The 24,403-nt window shown below is 39.5% G+C and overlaps 1 protein-coding gene across 4 annotated transcripts in view; it reads right to left on the bottom strand.

The window, feature by feature from the left end:
- MAPRE2 (microtubule associated protein RP/EB family member 2) overlaps positions 1–24,403 on the bottom strand; it is a 111,934-nt gene that overhangs the window by 69,258 nt on the left and 18,273 nt on the right. For 2 of the 4 annotated variants that reach the window (XM_020790946.3, XM_020790945.3), the window contains exon 2: positions 3,792–3,853. The exons of 1 other annotated variant lie outside the window; for it this stretch is intronic. The gene's annotated coding sequence lies outside the window, so the exon portion shown is untranslated. Of the gene's footprint in view, positions 1–215; positions 333–3,791; positions 3,854–24,403 lie in introns of all 4 variants that reach the window. One more of the 4 variants, XM_078393731.1, reaches the window with a different exon arrangement.

Raw genomic sequence — 24,403 nt, 5'->3', positions numbered from 1 at the left:
AACACTGTATAGAAAGTTCTGATCATTTTTAAACCAGGCCTTAAAAGGGCACTGAAACTATCTTTCTAGTGAAATAAGCAAACAGTCTGGAGTCATAAGCAAACATGCCATTAAAGTTAACTTTTCTCCATTAAGAGAAAAGTATCCAAATCCTTTCCCACGTTTAAGCCACAAATATACATAGAACAGTGGATTTTGGAATTAAAAACACCTACACGATTATGGTGTCCTGTAATTAGCTGGTGGAGTGGTTAGGTCAGAAACTTCACAAACCACTCTTTTTATTATATCTTTGATATGTACATAATATCTTCCGCCAATTGCCAGAGCATCTTACCAAAACAAAACAAAATGAATATTAAAGAAAAAGCATACAATATTTTAAAAACACAGACTTATAAACCAGAATTGTATTCAAAATAACTACAGCTCATTTTTAAAGCATGTCAGCATTTACAATGAAGGTTACCAGGGCTCAGAGAGCTGGCTGAAGTCTCAGGAGATGGGTACCTGGGGATCATGCCCTAAATTAACTATACAGAGGGGTTCCCAGCCCCCCAAGCCTCAGAGTGCCTCTCTCTTCCATTACTGCTCTTCAAAGACAGATGTGTGATGTAGCTCCATGCTATGTATAAAGGGAATAAAAACATGTGATATAAGTAAAATTTACAGTCTTTTTTTCCAACCAAGAAGCATCAAGACTGATCATTTTTCCTTTTCCAAGGGAGGAGGTGAGAGTGGGCAGATCTCTCCATGCTTTTCTCTGCACCAAAAGGAAACAGCCAAATGACAAATCCATCCAACACAGTGCTGAGTGAAGAAAGTGTTTTATTTTGGGGTGTGAGGCTGCTTTAAAGCACCATCTCCATCCTTTTCCATTGAGTACCTGGGCTCACAGGCTTAGCACAAAGGTGTTTTCCCCTGTGTTGTGCCTGCCCAATGCTGGTACACCAAAAAAGCTGGGAGTGAGGAGAGAAGATTGGACAGAGACCCTGCATCACATGGGCCAGCTATGCCATTTGAAGCAAGACAGAGAGGGAGTGCAGGTGGGCCGGATAGCAGAGGAGCAAAGCCTGGGGAAAAACACTCCCTGGACTGGCAATAAGACTTCAAAAATTCCAAACAGCGGCAGAGGGCTTGGAAGAACTCTCCATACAGTCTGTCTGCTGTTGGTAATCATGGGATGGAAGTACCCAAACAAAAAGCAGCAACCACTGCAGATACTGGCTGCATCTTGTTGTTTCTCTGTGTCATACATTGGTGTCTTCTAGGTTACAGTTTTACCTGGCTAATCAGTTTTTCCCCATATTCTGGATCCATTGTGCATGCTTTCACAGACCATGGGACTGGAACCGCTTTCAGCCCCTTCTCAATACTTATGTGCTCCATGTCCGCTATATTATAATGTCTCAGCCCCTTAATCTTGGAGTTTTGCCTAGGAATCTTGGAGAAAGATAAGTTGCAGACCTGAAACTCCACTTAAAAGAGTAGATTAAAGGCCTAAAGGTGCAGTATAGATGCTCACTATATTCTGTGTTAAACTGGCAAAATATTTCACCATATACAGAAGCTGTAAAATTGCAGGTTATTATAACTTACCATGCCAAGAATAAATAGCAGTTTTATACAAAAACTCCTGTGCAGGCTGCTGCAACTGCTTTTTCAAGCCCTAAATAAAACTTTGATTAATGCTTCTCCATAAAACCTACTACTTCTTTATAAAACCTATTACTTCTACCATTACACAATGAAACCCAGTACTGAAGAATTATATTTAGTCATATTATACCATGAATTATACTACAACATTTAATTAAATAATTTCAGAGGAAATATTATAGACAGTATGCCATGGAGAATTATCTGGGAAATTATCTGTTGATTCAAGGAAGATTCCTGGACATATATGACTTCCAAGATAGTTTTTTTTTAAAATTAGCTATGGCAATTTTAAGTGAGTTTCTAAAGAAACTCCTTATTTCGTCCTCAGCTATATATAACTTGCCTTCTACTTGTTAGCTATGGCACTGCCAATTTTGCTGCCCTAGTGTAGTCACATGTTGTTTACAACCTCTAGGAATTGTATGGAAGTACCAACTAAACTTATCTAAATGAGAGATTTATCAAAAACATATGCTTTGAATAATTTATGCCAGTAGTAACTTTGGAAGAAGCCTATTCCAATGACTCATTCTACCATCATACATAAAGAATATATAGCTGGATTTGGTTGAAATGAAACAACACAGATTGCTATGGCTCCTGCTGACTGGCTGGTGTATAGAATGGAAATCCCAGCACATTTCAGCACAGGCAGCTGAAGAGGGATGTGAAATAATTATTAGAGGATAAGGGAAACTTTAGAATGCTGCTTCAGATGCCTTTGGAAAGACAGTGAATTCCAGAAGCACTTCAGTTACCTATGCCTCTGGAAGCTTTCCATGTGTCCAAACTGCACCTCTGCTGCTCCAGCCACTGCAATGCCTTTTTCCAAGTTAAGGGATCAAGATGATCAGACTGTATGTAGACAACTCCCGACTGTGCTCCTCTATTCTGCTCCATGCAATGGTAAAGAACTTGGATTGCCAAGGTCAGCATAAGGCTTTTCCCCTCCTCCTTTTTTCTACTCTACCAGGACAAACTTCGGCAGCAGTCTCCATTGTACGAAGACTCTGTAAAAAGTACTAAGATATTATTTAATTCAGGATGTGAATACTCACTGATATTTTTGAAGCACCTACAGAAACAAACGTTTTTATATTAAGCAGAGACGTCACCTTGCCGAAAAAGGTCCGCATAATCAAAGCTATGGTTTTTCCAGTAACGATGTATGAAAGTGAGAGCTGGACCATAAAGAAAGCTGACTGTCAAAGAATTGATGCTTTTGAATTGTGGTACTGGATGAGACTCTTGAGAGTCCCCTGGACTGTAAGGAGAACAAACCTATCCATTTTGAAGGAAATCAACCCTGAGTGCTCACTGGAAGGACAGACTCTGAAGCTGAGGCTCCAATATTTTGGCCATCTCATGAGAAGAGAAGACTCCTTGGAAAAGATCCTGATGTTGGGAAAGTGTGAAGGCAAGAGGAGAAGGGGACGACAGAGGATGAGATGGATGGACGGTGTCATCAAAGCTACTAACATGAATTTGGCCAAACTCCTGGAGGCAGTGGAAGACAAGAGGGTCTGGTGTGCTCTGGTCCATGGGGTCACAAAGAGCTGGACATGACTTAATGACTGAACAACAACAATTTATAAATATCAGACTACAAAATTGTTTTAAAAAAATCTTTTTGCATATTCTTGATCTACCAAGACAGATATCAAGCTTACATATACCCTCTTTGCAAAACAGATTGCATGGTATAATTATTTAAATATAGATTTCCCCTTGCATTTAAAATCCAGGTGGCAGGAAAGGACATTACGTTTAATATGGAACATTCTTGGATCGCTGCATTCTGCATGAATACCATGCCCATACTGTATTTTTAAAAAGGCTTTCTACACATTGCCACCTTGTGGACATTTCCCCTCATTGCAATTTTGTTCTCTGCCATTCATATTATAGCATGGCATTTGCATTGTTTTATATTTGTCAGTTTGCCATTATTGAATTTGGCATGGCATTGAACAGTTTATATATATATATTATATCTATAACTGAATTTATTTCAATTACTATGAAATTGGGATTTGAAATTATTGTCAATTACTATGGGCAAAGAAATACTGGCATATGTTATTTTATTTGATATATCTTTTAGTAACAAAAGAATTAACAGAACTTACTTGGTGGATTCATGCACTTTCCCCAGTTTCTGGAATAAACTGTTTCTCTCAGCAATTTGGAACTAGAAAATAAAATACAGCAATATTTACACCAAGAAGAAAAAAAACCCACAATATGACAACATGGTGCTTTCTCATAGCTACAAAGCCATGAAGCTATCATTTTAATCCCTAAAATGTACAGGAAGCTTCTTATTACAATACCCTACTTCAGTAAAGTCAGCTCATCAAATGTAAACATCTGACTCTCATATGTATCCATTACATGAAATCTGTAAAAGATGCTAAAAATTTTTGAACTGAGCTGATCCCATTGAGTCCTGGGAATTGGCCATGATGCAATTCTTACACAATTGCTACTATAAGCAATTAAATATCTATGCCCATAGGATCTATCACAATCTCTGTCTGAATGTTACATCATGCAGTTATTGACCTCCCTGACAATTATTCTGTCTTCATTGGACTGTGGATAAAGCTAAAAGTGTGGTTATCTATACTGGTGAAGGGCAATATCCTACAATGTCATGCTACTGGTGGAATGACAGGATCCACAAGCAAAATGGCAGGAAATAAATCACAGCAAACCATGCACAAACTTGATTCTGTATGAACTTAGAATAAGTAAAAAGAAATTCCAAAACAATAATTTATTGCAACACCTCCCATGTCTATGAACCAAATCTAAATATTTCATAACCACCACCATAAAACACAGTTGCAGTACAGCAATCTGGATATCATGAAGCCAAATCAAATATATACACAGCAATAAAATCAGAAATATATACAATAAGAAAGAAGATATACAGAGACAATTTGACAATTACATATGCAAGTTTAAAAACAAAACAAAACACAAATGCTTGCTGATCTCATGGTCTTCTTCAATGGCTTTACAAAAATAAAACAAAATTAACAGAAGACCTGTGAGACACACAAAGACTATATTACCAGAGGTTAATTATCAATACAAAGACCCAATTTCCAATGTCATCACTAGTGGAACAATGCAAGTATAGTATTCTGCTAAGAAACATGTGTGGGGTATTTTATGTTGTCTTGGCATAAATGATAAATGGAAGATTCCTCCTGGAGGCAAAAGAAGACAGGAGGCAGCAAAAAACATTTTTTTAAAAAAGGGGAGGGATTGTTTGCTTTTCTGCAGTCTCCTTTTGCTTCCAGGAGGAAGTTTTAAATTTTTCTCTCTCTCTCTTTCAAATCTGATGCAGTGCATATGTGCTGCCTAAAACAGTCTAAAAAAATCACTTCACCATACTGAAAAATTAACAAGGGAAGGCTCACGTCTGATTTGTTTTGAGTAATTGCATGCTTTGGAAACGAAACAAACTAGAGCGATCCTACCTGCACAAAAAAAAAAAGCAGAACTCCAGAAAGGTTCAGAATAGGACAGTTTTGGGGGCAGGTGGATTTGCTCTAGCAAATATGTGGTCCAGTCACTGTCTTAGCCTATTGTTCAGTCTGCTGCAAGGATGAGCGAACAAGCCCATCCTTGCAGCAGACCGAACAGTAGGCTAAACTCTCATGAAGTCATCCCCTCAGTTTCAGGCTCAGGGTGAACTTAGACTTTCGAATGGCAACAGTTAGAAAATCTCCAAGGGAAGTAAGTGACTGTTAGTAACATTTGCTCGTTCTTACACCTACAATTTGCTTCATCAGGTCATTTGATTTCTTCTGAACATGAGCTGTCTTTTCCTTCAAAACCAAAATTCTCACCCAAATACTAGTTTCTTGCCAGTATTTCTTTGCCCATGGAACATGATAATGAGTGTAACTGTAAATTTAAACCTCCAGATCATATGGAGTATTAAACAGAGTTTTTAAATTATTAGTATTCATAAAGTGACGCACAGAAAAGGAAGCCAGCTGCTATTGAGTCATAGACCGCATTAATCTGTCTAACAAAGGGTGTGACCACACAGCAGAGGGAAACCTGCTTTTGTTACTGTATTTCAAATTGGGTCCCTACTGGTTTCTGTGGGTGTATCACTGTAGCCATTGAGAGGAATATAAACAATTATCTTGTTGCAGGAGTCAGCATGGGCAGAGGAAGAAAGCTGTGAAGAAAGCCATCTATGAGATCGGCAATTTCCACTGAGAGCACCCTTCCCTTGGCCTCTTTTGAATTTTATTTTATTTTTCCAAGGTGACATAATGCTTATTTGCATTAACACTAAATATGGAAATCATCCCTCCCCCCCCCAAAAAAAGAAACACTATTTGGAGACAACAGGGGAATCCAATGGAAAGGGGCCATTGCAGGCTTGAGGGAACTGATAGGCCTGCAATGGCCCCTTTCCATCGGATCACACAAGAACACAGAGCAGAAACTGGCAGAAAGCAATGCCAGCAAATCAGAGCAAAACAGACCACACCTACCAACTGAATGAAAAAAAAGGCAGTTCCCTTACCAGGCTTTTCCATGGTGAGCTTTACGCTATATACCTGCTGGTTTTTAATTCAATTTCATCCATGCAAAATTCAGTGAAAACTGCAGATAAATGGCTAAGGTGTTGTTGTTGTTTAGTCGTTAAGTCGTGTCCGACTCTTTGTGACCCCATGGACCAGAGCACGCCAGGCCCTTCTGTCTTCCACTGCCTCCTGAAGTTTGGTCAAATTCATGTTGGTAGCTTCGATGACACTGTCCAACCATCTCGTTCTCTGTAGGCTTGCATATCTATGTGTCACTTTGTTGCCATCATTGTTTAATAAATAGGAGTCAAAAATGTTTGCCAAGCTGAAAGGTCCATGACACATGCAAAAGATAGATTTGTGATACTTGGTAACCTTTGGGCATAATCAACTTGTGTGTGTTAGTAAATGGAATACTGCAATATAAAGACTGCTTCACGCCAGTCCTGTAAAATCACATCCAGCATTAAAACAAGATAAAAGATAATGACCTTTTTTTGGTTCAGAAGAGGTAGCCCTGTTAGGCTATGCTAGTATGTCAGGCAAAAACAAACAAACAAATAAACAAACAAAAATCAAAAAGACAAAAATGTTGTGGCACCTTAAAGGCTAAACTGCTATATTTTAATGTGAGCATTTGTAGACAAATCCACTTCTTTTTCTAGCTTGTATTTTTATGCATAAACATACCAGTTCATTCCTTGCAAGATTTGCATTTGGATGCTGCCCTAATCCTGAAAATTGTGCATTGTATATTTTTAGTTTCTGCCTCATGTTATTGTTAGCTTTACAATTTAGTGTATTTTTAATGTGTTGTAGCACATAGTTTTTACTTGTACATAGTTTATACTTGTTTATGCTATAATTTATACTTATTTCCTGCTTGGAAATCTATCCACAGTATGCAGAGCTTTCAAATCAATAAAACCAGTACCTAGAATTATCACATTTACCTCATATAACCATCATATATTCAAGTGTATTTTTTGTCTATCATTATTTGCTCCAGAGTATGAGTCAGCTGTTATGTTACAAGAGCCACATGGCTGCCACTCCCTTGCTATTCCATGCTATTCTAATAACATGAGAATGTAGAAACAGCATGGGAGGGACAGGCATGACTGCTTGGGAAAGTAATGATGGCATCAGTGACCACAAAAGAATGGAGGATTAACATGGTCTTTTCCATCAGCTCCTTAAATGTGGTTTCTGTTGTGGGATGGGGCCGCCACAGGGCAGCAATCAGCATGTTTTGTCCACAATGTAACAACTATCCCTAGTTCTCTTTTTAAAAGTGAGTGACTTCAGTTAACTTTTGAATAGTTTTGTATCTACAGGAAGATATACTGTAGATTGGTCCAGGCAGCCTAGAATAAGAGGCTAGTGCAGTTCAGGCCAGATAAGGGGTAGCAATAAGAAACGACATTTTTTCTTACACACACCTCTGTAGCTGTCAGGCACAAATTAGAGTATTTTATGGCTGTAGAACAGGGACATGGGGAGGGATGGCACACCATTCCAGAAATAGCAAAGCCATACAAGCTCAATCATGACTTTCCAAAACATTTACTTTAGGTTTTCACAGTGAGCAGGTGGGTAGGTCAGTGGATTCTTGATGGACAGATTCTGTATTTTAAATGTATTGTTGTATCTTACTGCTTTGAATGTATTTTTAGTATTGCTTTTGTTTACCATTTTTAGCCTGTTATTTGTTTGATCCGTTTTAGTATTTGTATACATTTTGTTTATACCTTGGGTCTTTTTTAAGGAGAAAGGTGGGGTAAAAAGATTTTAAATAAATAAATGTGACATAAACGCTTGGAATCGATAAAACCACCTCATTCAATGCTTTGGGTCTCTTGCTGGGAGAAATGTGGCATATAAATAAAACTAATAAACTAATAAACTAATAAACTAATAAACTAATAAACTAATAAACTAATAAACAAACAAACAAACAAACAAACAAATAAATAAATAAATAAATAAATAAATAAATAAATTAATTAATTAATTAATTAATTAATTAATTAATGAGGCTCAAACCACAGATGTGACCCTAACCCAATGATGGAACTGATGTCCATGTAGCATGCAGAGATGTTTCAGCAGTGAAGCTTCTGAGGTTTACTTGCATATCCTTCCAATTTAGCCACCCCCATGTAATCAATGCATGTATGTCAAGAGCCAAAGTAAGTGAATCATGGAACATCAGCTGAGGGGTAGGAGCCCAGTCCCATGTCTCCTTCTATGCATGAACTGTCATTGCATGCTTAATACAATGCTCAATTATCTAGTTTCTTTAATCCAAAGTTTAGGAGCCTGCACCTCCATCAGATAGCGACAAATTCAATGTGACACCTTCCTCAAAATGTTGATAGATTTTATTTGACCATGCTGGCTAGGACTGATAGGAGCTGGAATCTACCAACATGTAGCAGGGCAGAAGCTCCCTGGTCACTATCTTAGACCCATCTCCTTCATAATGTGTAGTCCAATTGCCATTATAATTACATATCCACCTATAAAACAGTTGTTGGGTTTCTGCTAAATGCCATTTTAATTTAATTGCTGAGACATACACAGACTCTAAACAGCCAAGACACCCTTTGAACATGAGTAGTTCACTAATTTATTTTTGGGTCACTCTGTTTTACTTCCAAACTGATCGCGAACTCACATGGTGAAGTGACATTAAAAAGGATTACTGAAACCACAGGACGGCCCATGCTTAGAAATTGAAAAACTTGGTATTAACTCATTTTGCTCAAGTAAATATGGGGGCTTACAATTCTGCTAATATCTGTCACAAAGATACTAACAGCCCTGTACCTTTACTCCAGGATTGGCAGACAAATGTCAGTGTAAGTCATTAAGTCTGTCGTGCTAATTGCCTGAAGTCCATAGCACAGGTTGGGAAACTCTATGGGACTCTGTTCAAAACAAAAACTTTTAAAACGCATTGTTGTTGGTGTCTCAGCTATATAGACATTCACTTAAAAGCCCAGAACACATTTACAGCACCAGTGAAATGAGAAACATGTTGTTGTAGAGAACAGTGTGTTACATCTGTTTGTCACTGTGCAATCTCTACTGTAAATTTGTTGCAAATACTGTGACCACTAATGAACAGCATCAGGATGACCATTTTACACCACCAATGTGTCTACCAAGAATTTATTCCAACTATTTGCAGATGAATTCTCTCATTTCCAATTGATCTCTTAGTGAGTCAAGCGCTTGCAGCACTTGAAACAATGAAGATCTATAGAATTCACCTAAGGTCATGAGTAGAGAGGTCAGAGTTTTCAATTGTGATATCTACAGATGTCTCTAAAGCTTTCATGATTACATAATCATACCAATAGGAATACAGTACACAAAATGCACCATAAATCTCTTATTATTTATACCAAAGGGGCAACTCAGCTAGCTGAGGTTTTTTTTAAGTTCAAAGAATCTGACACACATGGCCTTTTCAAGTGTATTAGATTTACCTAAAGCTTTCAAAACATTTGATACTGTTTGTAACATACTTTTATATCAGAAGTTAACACTTCCAGCATATCTCTCCCTTTGAAATTGCAGTAGTCCTGATTCACAATAATCTTGCTACAATCTTTGTACACACTAGTCTCCCCTTTGCATTTCTATTGCAAATCCAAATATTGCTCCATTGACATAATATATGAGTCCCCTGACTTACTGAAAGAGAATATGTTTTGTATACAAAATATCTCATGTTCAGTCTGTGACATCTCCAGTTTGAAGAAGTTTAGAATAATAGGGGCTGCGAAGGCTGTCTTCACAAAACCTTGGAGAATTTTTGGAAACTTTACAGGCTTGATCAGCAATTCTGGCTCACCATAACACAGCTTCAGAACCTAAGGTTCATGTACCTCTGTAGCACCATGCTGCAAGGCATTCTCTGCCTTCAAAACACTGGTCAGGATCCAGTTGTATATTTATGCTGACATTGGTCCATCAGTATAAATTTCAGTGGCAAATATCTCCAGTTAAGAAGTCAGGGCTAACATTTCTTGCTGTGTGCCAAGTCATGTGATTGCCCTGCAACAGGAAATACAATTGTTAACTGCAGAAACTCACTGCTGAGATTTAGGAAGCTGGTTTATGTCAGTGACATGCACAGCAAATCAATACAGTAATTACTTTATTATATAATCTGTGGTCTCCAAAGCTTGCACATTTTCTTGTGTCTTTATTGGTTGGCCAAAAACAGGGATGGATTTGTTATTATTGTATTTTTACTTCCAGGGATGGGGAAAAGTACTGCTGGAATTTTCTATCTTAGGTGCTGAACTGGTTTTGAGTATCAAACACTTTGACCCAAGTGGGACAATGGTGCCATGTTCTGTTGTGCCTCTTGCAGCAGAATACCATATTTGCCGGCATATAAGATGACTTTTTGGCCCTGAAAAACATGCCTCCAAATGGGGGGTCATCTTATACGCCCGGTGCACTTCCAGCAAACCCTCCCTCTCTCCCAGCGGAGTCACTTACCTGGTAGTAAGACCGAGTTCCTCCTTGGTAGCCTGGGAACAGCCTGACTCTAGCGCCGAACAGCTGACTGTCGGGAACCAGCAGAGAGGCGGCAGCCATTTTGAGATGCGACCACATGGCTGCTGCCTCTCAAAATGGCTGCCGCCTCTCCAAAATGGCTACCGCCTCTCTGCTGGTTCCCGACAGTCAGCTGTTTGGCACCAATGCTGTCCTTCTTCCAGCAAACTCTCGCTCTCTCCCAGCGAAAGGAACCAAAAGCAGCAAAACGAACTCTCCCCATGATGCAGCCAAAGCAGAATCACGCATGCGGAAGAGGGGGTAGTCTTATATGGCAAGCATATAACAAACTCTACATTTTGAGTGGAAATGTTGGGGGGTCGTCTTATACGCCCAGTTGCCTTATACGCCAGCAAATATGGTATCATGGGCCAGTCCTGCTGAGAAATGTATTTTCTTCAAAACCTGGAGAAACATCCATCATAGTTTCTTAATTCCTTCAGTACATCCTGAAATAGTATTGCAACAAAAAGAGACAAATCAAATTTAGCTTGCTTAAGAAATGCTTTACTCCATTTCGAGACTGTTATAAATTGCAAATTTTGGGGCTCCCAGCCATCATAGCCAGTCTTCACATCTACTCACCCACCTTGATATGTAGTCTAAGAAGTGATATTTTGACTGGTCTTTATAAGAGATCTGCTGTGATTTTGGAAACCAACCCAGACTACTTATTCCTTTCTTCAGAAATAACTGATTTACTGAAAAGGTGAACTGTAAATGAATTTGTAAGGATTTTTCAAACCATAAATCAACATTCAATGATAAATACTGTATCACTATTCCTTTATGCAAAAGGACACAGTACTGCATACTGAGAACAGAAACATGTTGTGATATAAATTAAGCGAGAAAATGTAGCTACACTGGGAATCAGAAAAGTTTAAGAAGTGGACTTGTCCATGAAAGCTCACATTAAAATGTAACAGTCTTTAAGGATGCCACAGATTTTTTTTGTCTTTATTATTATTTTTTCTTTGGGTTTTGCTTGATATGCTAACACAACTACTTCTTCTAAAACTACAACTGTTAAGTCCAATCAGTCAAAAGTGGATGAATAGTAGATGAGAGTGGATGAGTGGTATCATCCATTTTCAAGAACAAATGCAGCATTTGTTCTATTCCCAATCAAAATGAACAGGGAAAAACCCAAGCACAGACTTTTGAAAGATCTGATTACTGAAGACCCGCATTATATAAAAGCTTATTTCTATAAAACATAGCCTAGTCTAACAATATTATGAATTGATTTCTATAGCTGGACTGCAAACATGATCAGCATGAAAGGGTGGGAGTTAAAAAATGAGACGTGTGTTTTAAGCCACATATTATTATCAATTTAAATCTGCACAAATTTTGATTATTTACTGGTGGCAGCTATCAAGCCACATCATTTTGTAGATGGGAAAAATGTAAAATCATTGATTCCACCACTTCTAACCTATGACTTAAAGAAACTAGAGTAAAAAAGATTATTAAAAAAATCAATTCCAAAAGGAATTCAGTTATTACTGAAAACAGGAGGCATACACAAATGCTAGGGAGAAGTTGAAACAGAAATGCAGTGAAGAATTATATTTTATAATACTGTTCAAGATATAATCAACAATGACAGGACACAAAGGAGAGATCTCTTTCTAACAGGATAGTTAGAAAGGAAATGGATTGCTGTTCCAGCCAACTCTTGTGTGATTTATTTCAAGGAACAAAAGTGGTGCCAGCAACTGGTAGCTCCTTTCAAGGAGACAAAAAACAATATTTATGCCCTCTTTCAAACACATATTTCTGCAAAGAAGTCATAAAAGCTTTAGCTCCTACTGCTTTGCCACTATATCACAACATTTAGTCTTATTTTGCATTATATTTGTTTGCTAATTGAAGCCAATTGTTTTCTTAAACTGAGAACAAAATAATGGCCCAAATCCAGTAAAATAAAGCTACACTCCTCGAAGCCGATGATGTCATCAGACACTGCCATATTTTGTAATTAAAGTTTTTCTACTTGGAGTGGTGATTTGGGGGTATTTAAGACTCTCTTCTATCTCTGTTCTATGTGTGCATGCATGCATGTGCACATGCACACACACAGAGACAAGTAAGCAAGCAGGAAGTATTGCCCTGACCCCTCCATCTCTAGTAAGAAGGCATGACTGGGCTGGCCAAGACAAATGGGGCAGTGCTTTCCCTATTCTAATCAACCAACATCCTCTGGAAGGTGCAGTTCTGTTCTTCAGACCATTATAGCCCAGATTTACATGGAGACTCATGCCACTATATAACAAAGAATGATAATAGTTTTCCATGTTATCCTGCACCCCCACCTTCCCATGTAAAATAACCATTACTGCTGTCTTTTTTACTATGTTTGACAATCTTTTCTTTACTGCTATTATACCCTATAAATTTTAATCATACCATTTTCTGAAAGCTTGAAGACTCTAACTTTGTTTTTTTACCCAGGTAGACAATAGAGAGTATCAACTATTCTGTGAAAGTTGTGGTTCTCCATCCGCCCCTTCAGAAGCACAACTGGCTTTGGTGGAACTTATTGTAACTTGGAAAGGGTTTCCTAGGGAGAATTTTGAGTGGTTCAGCTAGAAACAGTTGAGATACACTGATCTGCTTTGTACAGTGAGTCCATGATGTTATGTGGTGGTTTTCTGTTTCCTTTGTTTACCATACAGTGGCTTTTCAAAGAAAAAATCTACCTTACATTGTTTGGTAAATATATAACTTCTTTTCCACTTTTGATATTTATGTGGTTCTAGGTTTACAAATACATCATGCGAAAGGCTGGACTGGAGGAATCCCAAGCCGGAGTCAAGACTGCTGGAAGAAATATCAACAACCTCTGATATGCAGATGATACCACTCTGATGGCAGAAAGTGAGGAGGAATTAAAGAACCTTGTAATGAGAGTGAAAGAGGAGAGTGCAAAAAACGGTCTGAAACTCAACATCAAAAAAAACTAAGATCATGGCCACTGGTTCCATCACCGCCTGGCAAATAGAAGGGGAAGATATGGAGGCAGTGACAGATTTTACTTTCCTGGGCTCCATGATCACTGCAGATGGAAACAGCAGCCACGAAATTAAAAGATGCCTGTTTCTTGGGAGGAAAGCGATGACAAACCTTGAGACATTCTAAAAAGCAGAGACATCCCCTTGCCAACAAAAGTTCGCATAGTCAAAGCTATGGTTTTTCCTGTCGTGATGTATGGAAGTGAGAGCTGGACCATAAAGAAAGCTGACCGCCAAAGAATTGATGCTTTGGAATTGTGGTGTTGGAGGAGGCTCCTGAGAGTCCCCTGGACTGCAAGGAGAACAAACCTATCCATTCTAAAGGAAATCAACTCTGAGTGTTCCCTGGAAGGACAGGTCCTGAAGCTGAGGCTCCAATACTTTGGCCATCTCATGAGGAGAGAAGGCTCCTTGGAAAAGACTTTGATGTTGGGAAAGTGTGAAGGCAAGAGGAGAAGGGGACGACAGAGGGCAAGATGGTTGGACAGTGTCATCGAAGCTACCAGAATGAATTTGACCCAACTCTGGGAGGCAGTGGAAGATAGGAGAGCTTGGCGTGCTCTGGTCCATGGGGTCACGAAGAGTCGGACATGACTTAATGACGACGAGGTTTACAAAGCAAAGAAAACCCCCCCAAAAGAGCAAAAAATATCAGCTTATCACACAGTTATGGATAAAACTTTATTCCAAAAGCAAAGGAATTCAGACCAGAGATCAACTCCCCTATCTAGATTCCTCACAAAGCTGTACCCTGCTTGTACCTTAAATTCCAACCCGAGTAAACACAAAAACCTCCATTCTGATTCCCAAAAGAGAGAGAGAAAACAGTTAACTTACCTAGGATTAAGCCTATTAAACACCATGGCCAGTACCTTGCTGGTGAGTTACATATCCAAGTAACATTATGCACTTTTTGGTATGGTGACTGGCTGTGCAACCAAGTGCACAAACAGGTATTTCATTAAATAGCAGAACATCTTGCATGGAAATCTCCAACAGGATTCTGGACCATGACATTTCCTTCCCCTAAATATGTATCAGTTAGCTTGGATTGGTAAAGAGATGGATAGGACTACACTGTATTTTTGCTGTTTATAGATGTTGAAACTATCTTAATTTTTATGTTACCTTTCTCACAGTAAAGGGGCCAAAGTGGCTCTGTGTTGCCGTTTCATTTGCAACGTTGCACGCTGTCTGTAGTTTGTGTTACTGGGAGGAACTTTTCTGGGCTGGGGTAACTATCTATTTAGCACTAACCAATAGTTCCTTCTAGTCTTTAAATTCAAAGAGAGCACCCCGACCCATCTCCCTCTCTTTGCTCTGTTGGTTGCAGTTGTTTGTTTGCTGTGGATCAGTTCAGTTGATTTCTAAGTACAGGTGCAGTAAAGAAAGCAGTATACACAAGTCTGTAACTTCAAGCAACTGTAAATAACAAATGATTCTTGTTTTTTTCTCTTACAACTGTCTCAGAGTGAGTTACTGAGACTTTAAGTGCAAGTTAATGAGAAAGGAATAGACTCTGCATTGCAGCTTTAGTCTGGATCAAACCCACTAAGTTCTCCCTTCCTCCCAAGTAATGCAATTAATTTCATGGTGACATAGTAAGATAGAATAATGGAGTTGGAAGGGACCTATTTATTTATTATTTATTTTATTTACATCCCGCCTATCTAGTCTCATTGAATCCACTCTAGGCAGCTTACAGCAAGCACAATATAATATTAAAACAATTTTAAATAGGGGAAAGACTTTAGACAAAATGGGACAAACACTAAGAAAGGGGAAAAAGAGGGAAGATTAGGAGTTGGCTGAGGGGAAGGCCCACCGAAACATCAATGTTTTTAATTGATTTTTTAAAATACCCAGCGAGGGAGCCGCGCGAATGTCAGGGGGAAGGTTATTCCAGAGGCGAGGAGCCACCGCTGAGAAGGCCCGATTTCTTGTCTTTTCTTTCTGGGCCTCCCTCGGCGTTAGGCTCCTCAGCCTCACCTCCTGACTCGTGCGAGTGACATGGATAGAACTTGGTGGAAGTAGGCGTTCCACCAAGTATCGAGGCCCTAAGCCATTTAGGGCTTTATACATAAGCATCAACACTTTGAAGTCGATGCAGAATCGGATGGGCAGCCAATGCAACGCGGCCAGAGTGGCTGAAATGTGTTGGTATTTTTTCACACCACTGAGGAGTCTGGCCGCAGCATTCTGCACCACCTGTAGTTTCCGCAGCAGCCTCAAAGGCAGCCCCACGTAGAGCGCATTGCAGCCTATAAGGCCATCAAACCCAACCCCCTGCTCAATACAGGGATCAAAATCAAGTATATCTAACAGATAGTTATCTAAATTTCTCTTGAATGCCTCCAGCATTGGAATGCTCACCACCTGCTGAGGTAATTGATTCCATTGCGGTACTGCTCTAACACGAAGTTTTTCCTGATATTCAATGGACATCTGGCTTCCTGTAACTTGAGCCCATTATTACGTGTCCTGCAGTTTGGGATGATCAAGAACAGATCCTCCCCCTCCCCCATGACTACCTTTCAAGGATATGAAAAGTGCTATTGTATCTCCCTTCTTTTCCCAAGGCTAAACATGCCCCATTCTTTCAGTCTTTCCTCGTGGGGCTTGGTTTCCAGTCCCCTGATCATCTTTGTTGCCCTCCTCTGAACTTGTTCCAATTTGTCAGCATCCTTCTTGAAGTGTGGTGTCCAGAACTGGACACAGTACTCAAGGTAAGGACCAACCAGTGCTAAATACAGGGAAACTAGCACCTTTCAGGATTTGGAGACTATATTTCTATTAATGCAGCCTAAAATATAATCTGCCTTCTTTTTGCAGCCACATCACTCTGTTGGCTCATATTCAGCTTGTGATCTACAAGAATTTCAAGATCCTTCTCACTCGTAATATTATGCAAGCTATATCCCTCATCCTACAATTGTGTCTTTCCCCCCCTAGGTGTAGAGCTTTGCACTTATTCCTGTTAAATTTCATTCTGTTGTTTTCAGCTCTGTGCTTGAGCCTATCAAGATATTTTTGAATTTTGGTTCCGTCTCCCAGGACATTAAATATTCCACCCAATTTTGCATCATCCACAATCTGATAAGCATTCCCTGAACCTCTAAATTCAAGTCATTAATATAAAATGGCCCAAGATGAGCTTTGTGGTACCCTTATGTGTTACCTCCTCTCCTCTTCAGTATTAGGAATTACTAACAAGCACTCTCTCTGAATATGATACTGTAACCAACTGTGTATCCATCTGACAGTTGTTCTGTTTCAGTCCACACCTAGTTAGCTTGCTAATCAGTACAGTATCTCATGGGGCGTTTTGTCAAAATCTTTGCTAAAGTCAAGTTACAGTATATTGTATCTACAGCATTCCTGCCATCTATCAAGAAGATTATCTAACCCAAAATTGTGATAAGTCTAGCAGGATTTGACGATACAATCAGAAGGAAGGAAAATTAACAAAGAACAGTTTGTTCTTTTAAAGAAACCCAAATAACATTAGCTGTTCCCACATCTCTTAATATACCTAATACTGTTCTATGTGTTACTTTAACTATTACTTCTTTTCCAGAATGAGGGTAACCTTGTGTGTGAAACTGTGTCATGCTGTCAATAAATCTAGAAAAATATATTCACAATTTTCTTAAAACTTGTTTCTGGGGTATTTGGGCTGCTGACAAGAGTTCCAACATCTCGCCATGTTCCTGACATCTCACAGTCGTTCCCTGTATTACCTGCTAACAAGAGCTGTACAGGCTGTGGCCCACCAGCAACCCCTTTAACTAACATTTCCTGTGTTTAGGTTTCATGACAGAGTTTTCCTTCCTGAAGTGAATTAGGAAACAAGGCCCTAATTCTGAATGCCCTAATTTACTGAACATGAATTCTCTTATTGATATATTCCTTATAAACCTGTTTATAAAGAGGTTTATATAGAGATAGTTTTGAAGAGTAAAAAGACTCAAGCAATCTTTAAAAAGTTATAACTGCAACTCTTTAATACATTAATGTGGGGATAAGTCCCACTGAACACAAAGGGAAATACTTATAATAAAAAAGGAGTGGAACAATCTTCTTAGAGTAGAACAAACAAGAAATGCCTCTATTTTCAGAAACCATAGACTTCTCAGCCACAGTGTTCTTCTCTTTAAGTCAAATTCATTCTTCAAATAGCAAGAGAGCAAAACAGCAAGAGAGTAGCAAGTTTTCTGTAGAAATATTTATATATCATGTAGTCTTTACATCGGTATACATTTCTATTTGTGTTCAGACGTAAAGACTACACTCCTGCTTGTGTCTTCTTTTCATGTTGCCATACAGTAGAACATGTCAGCATATGGGGAGAGAGGCATGAACTGAGATACTGGCTGAAATCCTGTTGAAATTTGAAAGTTAAACTAAGGTAAGCCTATTCCCCCTTCACGGATTGCTGCCTTGTCATGGCAAAGGGGCTTGAGTAATTTAGAGAAGCTATGGGCTATGCTGTGCAGGGACATCCAAGACGGATAGGTCATAGTGGAGAGTTCTTACTAAACGTGATCCACCTGGAGCAGAAACTGGCAAGCCACTCCAGTATCTTGCCAAGAAAATTCCATGGACAGAAACAAAAGACTAAAAGATATGAGGCTGGAAGATGAGCCCCTCAGGTCAGAAGGTGTCCAACATGCTACTGAGGAAGAGCAGAGGACAAATACAAGTTGCTCCAGAGCTAATGAAGTGGTTGGGCCAAAGCCGAAAGGACACTCAGCTGCGGAGACGCCTAGAAGTGAAAGGAAAGTCCAATGCTGCAAAGAAAAATACTGCATAGGAACCTGGAATGTAAGTTCTATGAACCTTGGTAAGCTGGATGTGGTCAAACAGGAGATGGCAAGATTAAACATTGACATCCTGGTCCATGGGGTCACGAAGAGTAGGAGACAACTATTGTGGAAGACTCTAACTTACACTTGATCTTAGCCAAAAGTCCGAGAAGTGACAACTTAATGACTAAACAAAAACAACAAGCCTATTGAATTGGTGAACCCTTCCATTGGTTCAAATGGGCCTACTTTAACTTACTATGCCAGCCAAGGTAAGTCACAACTAGAATAGGTCCACTTGAATCAGTGGAATATCCAAAGAATTAGCTCAACAGTCCCCAGTGATTTGATGAGCCTCATCTAGTGACACTACAGTAAACAAGAGGATTTCAACCATGGTGTCAACATAGTATGGTGCTTTGCATAAAGCAATGTTTAATTATACTACAGCTTTTCCTATGCTGCCCCACCTGTACTTCTTTCTAAGCATGAGTTAGGGCAGCATTACATAAGCCATGTAGAAAAGGTGTGGCAGACTATGTCCCTGTCTTCTTTGCCTTGCATCTTTAGCTAGGATGACATAGTGAAGCAAGCACACCGTAGTGTACGTATGGAGGGAGAGTAAGGTTGCATCCCAACAGACCAATCAGAGAGCTGAAAAACAAGAGTCACATTTCCAAAAAATGGCTCAGAGTAACACCTAGAGGTTGGGCATGTCTTAGGAGAACAAAGTACAAAAGCAGCAATTCTATGCTATATGAAAGCTCTGAAAATGTACAGATAAATTAGCCTCTTACACATCATAAATATAACAACACAGGCCACCAATTTTTATAAAATTGCATGCGCCAAATTGATATAAAGATGCAAAATTAGAAATGACTTTTATAATTTAAACAGGATCCCATTGTCTCCCTCTTTGTTATTTTTCATTAAATCAGACTTGGGCTGGACAAATACCTTCAACTATAGGGTTTCCTCTACAAAGAGAACATATGACCAGCCTAGCTATAGAAGTCTCCTCTGTTGTGGCCAGTATGTAAAGCCTGATGTTTGTATTGGTACCAGTTCAAGACTGATTAGAACTGCTAGCAGAACAAGCAGAACTTTTAAAGTTATGTACTGAAGAAGTAAAGAGTAAACCACTTTTGAGTAATTCATACCTAGAAAATTCCTATTAAGGGTTGCAATAAGTCAGAATGTACTTGATGGCACATTTGTTCTGTGGATTTATGTGTTTCAAATAGCATGAGAACTGCAAGGCGTTGGGCAGGAAGGGAAGGTGGGGTACTTATAATTATGCATAATTAAATAAATTGGAAATAAGCTTCGTGTAACAGCCCTGGAAATCAAAATGGTTGGATATAGGAAGGAAGAGAGGAATAGGAGTAAATAAATAAGGGAACAGCTGCAGCCTTTTGAGAAAGACCTTCACCTTCTAAAAGTTTGCTTTGCTTTATATTCCTAGCTTTTAAAATTGTACTCTGGGGAAATAGCTCTGATCTTTAATAACTTTTATGAAAAGTTTCTATATTTAGCATTGTGATTCATAAGAGCAAATTTAATTATGTCTCATTATGTATTGTGTGGTTTAACTGCTTATCTGTAAAAGGACTGGACAATTTGTGTTCCTCCAGATGCTACTGGATTACAGATCCCATTATCCCTCACATTGGCTGCCCAAACTAGGGCTTATGGATTGTGCAACCAAACACCATTAGCAGGACCACAGAATGCACACCCCAATCAATCTAAAAAAACTGCAGAATGCCACTCTTGTGCCTCTTTGTGTCTTGAAATATTAGCTTCCACACCCTGTGATCCCGACCATGCAAGAATGTGTAAACGTACGACCCAGGTACTGTAACTTGTGGCCTGCTCTCCTGTTAAGCAGTTGGCCATCACAGTTTAGGAGTCACATCCTTCTCTGTCCTCAAACACTTCACTATCACACCCACTTCCCAGCTCCACAGGTTGCTCCCTCATTTTACCTCATGCTACAGCTTGGTCCTGCTTGCAACTGATTCTCCTCAGTAGCATCCAAGCACTTCTTTGTTCAACAAGACCTACATGGCAGTGAGTATGGTGGACTGGAGTGAGACTAGGACTTAGGAGACTCAGGTTCAAATCTCCATTCAGCCACTGGAGGATGGCACTGGTAAAACCACCCCTTAAATATCTCGCATATCTTGGACTATACATGGGTTGTTAATATATCAGAACTGACTTGACATCACATAGCATACATGTGCCATAATCTCTCCTAATCTGCTCCATTTAAAGACAGAGCTTGGAAAAATTACTCTTTGGAACTACAACTGGCCATGCAGCAGGGGAATCAGAAGGCAAAACAATGACTTTTTCAAGCTCTAGTTAAAGACTCTGAAAGCATTAGTATGGTTGTTTCTCTACATTTTTTTCTGCTTCGTTTGCTGGGTGGAGCACTAGCTGTATTCTCACTCTGAAGCCACAGATTTATTTTGTGATAATTCATGCCAGTGATTTAGGATGATTAAGAAGAACATGTAATGTTTAAAAGAGCACAGAATGGTGACTCAATTTACCAAACATTTAGGAGATGAAAATTATTTCCAAGTTAAAATTTAAGAGGGGAAATATAAAACAGTCTCTCTCATCATTGTAGAGAGATAAAATATAAAATCGACAGAACACATGATCATTCACCACAATTTAGGCATATATTTTAGCACTAAACAATGCTCAAAGTTACTTTCTCTCATTGCTATGATCCCTCCATCGCTTCACTTGTTTCTGAACACTGCCTAAAGGTAACATTGTATGAAGTCATGATTTTTCAACTTCATTAATCTTACCTCTAAAACTGCCATCCTGCCCCTACCCTACATCTTACTTCCCTTTTGTCAAAATTTACTCTCTTGACTTGCACAGGTATCTCTTATTTGGAATACATGTCTATGGACAAATTGTAGCCCTGTGATGCATTTGTACAAGCAGATATCTCAGTTGGGCAATATCTTTAATGAATCACCTTGTTCTTTAGTCTTTAGATCATATCTGACTCTTCGTGACCCCATGGACGAGAGCATGCCAGGCCCTCCTATCTTCCACTGCCTCCCGGAGTTTGGTCAAATTCATGTTAGTAGCTTCGATGACACTGTCCAACCATCTTGCCCTCTGTCATCCCTTTCTCCTCTTGCCTTCACATTTTCACAACATCAGGGTCTTTTCCAGGGAGTCTTCTCTTCTCATGAGATAGCCAAAGTATTGGAGCCTCAGCTTCAGGATCTGTCCTTCCAGTGAGCACTCAGGGTTGATTTCCTTCAAAATGGATAGGTTGGTTCTCTTTGCAATCCAGGGGACTCTCAAGAGTCTCCTCCAGCACCACAATTCAAAAGCATCAGTTCTTTAGTGGCCAGCCTTCTTTATGGTCCAGCTCTCACTTCCATACATCACTACAGGAAAAACCGTAGCTTTGACTATGTGGACCTTTGTTGGCATGGTGATGTCTCTGCTTTTTAAGATGCTGTCAAGGGTTGTCACCATTTTCCTCTGAACATCAGGTATCTTTTAATTTTGTGGCTGCTGTCACCATCTGCAGTGATCATGGAGCCCAAGAAAGTAAAGTCTGTCACTGCCTCCATATCTTCCCCTTCTATTTCCCAGGAGGTGATGTGGCCAGTGGCCAGGATCTTAGTTTTCTTTGATGTTGAGCTTCGGACCATTTTCGCGCTCTCCTCTTTCACTCTCATTATGAGGTTCTTTAATTCCTCCTCACTTTCTGCCATCACAGTGGTATCATCTGCATATCGGAGGTTGTTCACATTTCTTCCGGCAATCTTAATTCCGGCTTGAGATTCCTCCAGTCCAGCTGTTCGCATGATGTATTCTGCATATAAGATGAATAAGCAGGGGGACAATATACAGCCTTGTCGTACTCCTTTCCCAATTTTGAATCAATTAGTTGTTCCATATCCAGTTCTAACTGTTGCCTCCTGTCCCAAATATAGATTTCTCAGGAGGTAGATAAGGTGATCAAGCACTCCCATTTCTTTAAGAACTTGCCATAGTTTGCTGTGGCCCACACAGTCAAAGGCTTTTGCGTAGTCAATGAAGCAGAAGTAGAGGTTTTCTCTATAATCCAGCACATGTTAGCAATTCGTCCAGCTTGTACGTCTGGGAGTTCTCGGTCCACATACTGCTGAAATCTACCTTGTAAGATTTTGAGCATAACCTTGATAGCGTGTGAAATGAGTGCAGTTGTACAGTACTTGGAGCATTCTTTGAGATTGCAATGTAGATTGAACTTTTCCAATCCTCTGGCCACTGCTGAGTTTTCGAAACTTGCTGGCATATTGAATGTAGCACCTTAACAGTGTCATCTTTTAAGATTTTAAATAGTTCAACTGGAATGCCATCATCTCCACTGGCCTTGTTGTTAACCATAGTTTCTAAAGCCCACTTGACTTCACTCTCCAGGATGTCTGGCTCAAGGTCAGCAACCACACTATCTGGGTTGTCCAGGACATCCAGATCTTTCTGGTATAATTCCTCTGTGTATTCTTGCCACCTCTTCTTGATGTCTTCTGCTTCTGTATGGTCCATACCATTTTTGTCCTTTATCATGTCCATCTTTGCACAAAATGTTCCTTTAATATCTCTGATTTTCTTGAACAGATCGCTGGTTTTTCCTTTTCTATTCTTTACCTTTTTTTTTTTTTGCACTGTTCATTTAAGTAGGCCCTCTTGTCTCTCCTTCTATTCTTTGGAAGTCTGCATTCAATTTTCTGTAACTTTCCTTATCTCCCTTGCATTTGGTTTCCATTCTCCTCTCTGCTATTTGTAAGGCCTCGTTGGACAGCCACTTTGCTTTCTTGCATTTCCTTTTTTTGGGGATGGTTTTTGTTGCTGCCTCCTGTAAAATGTTACAAGCCTCCGTCCATAGTTCTTCAGGCACTCTCTTCACCAAATCTAGTTGCTTAAATCTGTTCTTCACTTCCACTGTGTATTCATAAGAAATTTGGTTTAGATTATACCTGAGTAGCCCAGTGGTTTTTCCTACTTTCTTCAGTTTAAGCTTGGGTTTTGCTATAAGAAGCTGATGATCAGAGCCACAATCTGCTCCAGGTCTTGTTTTTGCTGACTGTACAGAGTTTCTCAATCTTTGGTTGCAGAGAACATAATCTGATTTCGGTATTGCCCATCTGGTGATGTCCATGTGTAGAGTCGCCTCTTGTGTTGTTGGAAGAGAGTGTTTGTGACGACCAGCTTGTTCTCTTGAAAAAACTCTATTAGCCTTTGCCCTGCTTCATTTTGAACTCCAAGGCCAAACTTACCTGTTGTTCCTTTTATCTCTGGACTCCCTATTTTAGCATTCCAGTCCCCTAGAATGAGAAGAACATCTTTCTTTGATGTCTATTCTAGAAGGTGTTGTACGTCTTCATAGAATTGGTCAATTTTAGCCTCTTCAGCTTGGGTGGTTGGTTGGTGCATAAACTTGGATTACCGTGATGTTGAAAGGTCTGCTATGGATTCGTATTGAAATCATTCAGTCATTTTTGAGATTGTATCCCAGTACAGCTTTTCCCACTCTTTCGTTGACTGTGAGGGCTACTCCATTTCTTCTATGGGATTCTTGCCCACAATAGTAGATATGATAATCGTCTAAATTGAATTCACCCATTCTCATCCATTTTAGTACACTGATGCCCACGATGTCAATGTTTTTTCTTGCCATCACCTGTTTGACCTCATCCAGCTTACCAAGGTTCATAGATCTTACATTCCAGGTTCCTAG

Source organism: Pogona vitticeps, chromosome 4 (genome assembly GCF_051106095.1).
Source record: "Pogona vitticeps strain Pit_001003342236 chromosome 4, PviZW2.1, whole genome shotgun sequence".
Taxonomy (NCBI): Eukaryota; Metazoa; Chordata; class Lepidosauria; order Squamata; family Agamidae; genus Pogona; species Pogona vitticeps.
Note: the sequence above shows the minus strand (reverse complement) of the source record. Positions and strands in the feature narration are given on the sequence as shown.